Below are 4,528 nucleotides of genomic sequence, written 5' to 3' on the forward strand. Positions count from 1 at the left end.
TAGTCACCGTCCTGAATGGACTGGACAGACATGTCCCCCAGGAAAAACAACTTCCTAAGGCATCCAGTTCACTTACTTTGGGGTCATTGGACTCAACCACTGTGTTCCATCTGGGTTCCTAAAGTCAAGCTCATGCAGACAGATAGTGTGTAGCATGACCTGAGCCTCACGGTGTCCTCTTTTCTGTCCCTGTAGGTGACACCTTCAACCACCGGCGAGAGCGGTATGTATTCTGGAATCAGCGTCTTCCTGAGATAAAACTCTAGATGTTAATGCAGGTGGGGCATCTTTGCAATCCTCCGTCTGGTGAGCCACCCTGATTGGGTTGTGGGGGTGTGGTGGACAGGAGATTTCCCAGGTGAAAAAGTGTGTCCATGTGTCTACAGTCCTAGGAAGCCATTGTATTCCCTGTGTGTGGTGTGGGTGTGTGTGCATGAGGCTTGGTGTTGGGGTGTCTTTTGTGGCTCTATGTGGTGTGATTGTGAGTGTGTGATTGTGTGGGAGACAAGGAGACACAGACACAGACAGAGAGATGCACAGAGGGAGAGGGAGAGATGGAAAGAGTGAGAAAGAGATTGCATATGTCTCCAGGAGGTGTATCCCACTGCCACTGCACAATTTCCATTGTCCATATTCTCAAAAAAAAAAAAAAAAGAAAGAAAGAAAGAGAAGAAAAGAAAAGAGAAGAAAAGACAAGGCGAGATAAAGAAATCTCATCACAGCGCACACATTATAGCCCTATTACCGCGGGAGGCCCAGCGGGGCGTTCAGCTCATGCCTGGGAACCAAATGCCTCCATATGCTCTAACCCCATTCATAGAGAGCAATACACCTCGAGGCATTCTTTTTTTTTTTTTTAAGATTTTATTTATTTGAGAGAGAGTGAGTGAGAGCACAAACAGGTGAGAGGGGCAGAGGGAGAGAGAAAAGCAGACCCTTGCTGAGCAGGAAGCCCCATCCGGGACTCGATCCCAGGACCCTGCAGTCCTGACTTGAGCTGAAGGCAGATGGTTCACCGACTGAGCCACTCAGGCGCCCCTCCCCGCATCTTTCTTGAGCAGCACCACCAATACGCTGACAGGTACTCTGTGTCCTTCTAGATGTGACTGATGATGGCGCTGTCTGGTCCTGGCTTTATCAGAGGATCACAGAGGAGGAGGGCCTGCCTCTTGCCAAGGTGAGCTTGCCTGTCTATCCCCGAGGAACAAATGTTGCTTTCTGGGTTTCTTTCCAATCAAATTCAGATGAAATTCAGACAATATACTCTGTGTTGGCGAGTTGAACATAATACTAAAACAAAAATCATTTTCCTAATGTCAATTGCTTGTATATGGAAATGAAATTATTTTTATATACCGATTTTATGTAAAAAGCTATATATACTTTTGAGATTCTACATATGTAATTTCCCTGGTGGGGAGAGCGTTGAGTGGTTGTCTCTGCCAACCGTTAGCTGATTCGAGAGGACATTTACCATTGGCGACACCAAACATGGTTCTAAACGCTGTGGTAGGATCCTGTCCCTCAGTAACACTTTCTCCTGCTTGGATGAAGCATTTTGTAGTCACCGTCCTGAATGGACTGGACAGACATGTCCCCCAGGAAAAACAACTTCCTAAGGCATCCAGTTCACTTACTTTGGGGTCATTGGACTCAACCACTGTGTTTCATCTGGGTTCCTAAAGTCATTGAGGGAAATAAAGCTCATGCAGACAGACAGTGTGTAGCATGACCTGGGGCTCACGGTGTCCTCTTTTCTGTACCTGCAGGGGACAGGAGCATCCAGTGAATGCGGTACGTATTCTGGAATCAGCCTCTTCCTGAGGCAAAACTCTAGATGTTAATGCAGGTGGGGCATCCTTGGAATCCTCAGTCTGGCGAGCCGCCGTGATTGGGTTGTGGGGGTGTGGTGGACAGGAGATTTCCCAGGTGAAAAAGTGTGTCCATGTGTCTACAGTCCTAGGAAGCCATTGTATTCCCTGTGTGTGGTGTGGGTGTGTGTGCGTGAGGCTTGGTGTTGGGGTGTCTTTTGTGGCTCTATGTGGTGTGATTGTGAGTGTGTGTGTGTGTGTGTGTGAGAGAGAGAGAGAGAGAGAGAGAGACAAAGACAGATAGAAAGACAGAGAGACATAGACAGAGAGACAAAGACAGAGAAAGAGAGAGATGACCGAGAAAGAGAGACAGAGAGGGGGAGAGAGAGAGAGAAAGGTGTTTCTCCAGGAGATATGTCAGACAGATACTGCATGATGTCACCCTTCTCCAAAGCCATGTTATCACTCTGCGCACTTTAGAGCCTTACTGCACTGGGTGGCCCAGCAGGGGCACTTCAGTCCATGCTTCAAAACCAGCTGGCTCCATACACCCCAGCCTCGTGTCCATATCAAGCAATATTCCATGAATATTCTTGAGCAACAAGAGGAATGTGCTGACGGGTACTCTGTGTCCTAGATGCCTTGGAGGAAGACATGGATCCCATCAAAGGAGACAGCGCTGGAGGCACACCTCTCGCCATGGTGAGCTAGAAGTTCTTTGTCCGAGGAACAGATGTTGCTTTCTTGGTTTCTTTCCAATCAAATTCAGATGAAAATCAGACAATGTATATTTGGGATTATACATATAGATCTCATACAATTTTCCTTTTTGGGAGAGCATGGAGTGGTTGTCTCTGCCAACCGTTAGCTGATCGAGAGGACATTTACCATTGGCGACACCAAACGTGGTTCTAAATGCTGTGGTAGGATCCTGTCCCTCAGTAACCCTTTCTCCTGCTTGGATGAAGCATTTTGTAGTCACCGTCCTGAATGGACTGGACAGACATGTCCCCCAGGAAAAACAACTTCCTAAGGCATCCAGTTCACTTACTTTGGGGTCGTTGGACTCAACCACTGTGTTCCATCTGGGTTCCTAAAATCATTGAGGGAAATAGGCTCACACAGACAGACAGTGTGTAGCATGACCTGAACCTCACGGTGTCCTCTTTTCTGTACCTGCAGGGGACAGGAGCATCCGGTGAATGCGGTACGTATTCTGGAATCAGCCTCTTCCTGAGACAAAACTCTAGATGTTAATGCAGGTGGGGCATCCTTGGAATCCTCAGTCTGGCGAGCCGCCGTGATTGGGTTGTGGGGGTGTGGTGGACAGGAGATTTCCCAGGTGAAAAAGTGTCCATGTGTCTACAGTCCTAGGAAGCCATTGTATTCCCTGTGTGTGGTGTGGGTGTGTGTGCGTGAGGCTTGGTGTTGGGGTGTCTTTTGTGGCTCTATGTGGTGTGATTGTGAGTGTGTGTGTGTGTGTGTGAGAGAGAGAGAGAGAGAGAGAGAGACAAAGACAGATAGAAAGACAGAGAGACATAGACAGAGAGACAAAGACAGAGAAAGAGAGAGATGACCGAGAAAGAGAGACAGAGAGGGGGAGAGAGAGAGAGAAAGGTGTTTCTCCAGGAGATATGTCAGACAGATACTGCATGATGTCACCCTTCTCCAAAGCCATGTTATCACTCTGCGCACTTTAGAGCCTTACTGCACTGGGTGGCCCAGCAGGGGCACTTCAGTCCATGCTTCAAAACCAGCTGGCTCCATACACCCCAGCCTCGTGTCCATATCAAGCAATATTCCATGAATATTCTTGAGCAACAAGAGGAATGTGCTGACGGGTACTCTGTGTCCTAGATGCCTTGGAGGAAGACATGGATCCCATCAAAGGAGACAGCGCCGGAGGCACACCTCTCGCCATGGTGAGCTAGAAGTTCTTTGTCCGAGGAACAGATGTTGCTTTCTTGGTTTCTTTCCAATCAAATTCAGATGAAAATCAGACAATGTATATTTGGGATTATACATATAGATCTCATACAATTTTCCTTTTTTGGGAGAGCATGGAGTGGTTGTCTCTGCCAACCGTTAGCTGATCGAGAGGACATTTACCATTGGCGACACCAAACGTGGTTCTAAATGCTGTGGTAGGATCCTGTCCCTCAGTAACCCTTTCTCCTGCTTGGATGAAGCATTTTGTAGTCACCGTCCTGAATGGACTGGACAGACATGTCCCCCAGGAAAAACAACTTCCTAAGGCATCCAGTTCACTTACTTTGGGGTCGTTGGACTCAACCACTGTGTTCCATCTGGGTTCCTAAAATCATTGAGGGAAATAGGCTCACACAGACAGACAGTGTGTAGCATGACCTGAACCTCACGGTGTCCTCTTTTCTGTACCTGCAGGGGACAGGAGCATCCGGTGAATGCGGTACGTATTCTGGAATCAGCCTCTTCCTGAGACAAAACTCTAGATGTTAATGCAGGTGGGGCATCCTTGGAATCCTCAGTCTGGCGAGCCGCCGTGATTGGGTTGTGGGGGTGTGGTGGACAGGAGATTTCCCAGGTGAAAAAGTGTGTCCATGTGTCTACAGTCCTAGGAAGCCATTGTATTCCCTGTGTGTGGTGTGGGTGTGTGTGCGTGAGGCTTGGGTTTGGGGTGTCTTTTGTGGCTCTATGTGATATGATTGTATTTTTGTGTGGGAGACAGGGAGAGTCAG

At 48.1% G+C, this 4,528-nt stretch overlaps 1 long non-coding RNA gene across 1 annotated transcript; it reads left to right on the plus strand.

Moving 5' to 3' along the window:
- The first annotated feature begins 1,099 nt into the window (after positions 1-1,099).
- Positions 1,100-4,239, plus strand: LOC130544415 (uncharacterized). The gene is made up of 4 exons (XR_008960681.1): positions 1,100-1,177; positions 2,994-3,018; positions 3,669-3,733; positions 4,215-4,239. It is a non-coding gene; the product is annotated as an uncharacterized LOC130544415 (long non-coding RNA).
- The last annotated feature ends 289 nt before the right edge of the window (positions 4,240-4,528 follow it).

Source organism: Ursus arctos, unplaced genomic scaffold (genome assembly GCF_023065955.2).
Source record: "Ursus arctos isolate Adak ecotype North America unplaced genomic scaffold, UrsArc2.0 scaffold_20, whole genome shotgun sequence".
In the NCBI taxonomy this organism is placed as follows: domain Eukaryota; kingdom Metazoa; phylum Chordata; class Mammalia; order Carnivora; family Ursidae; genus Ursus; species Ursus arctos.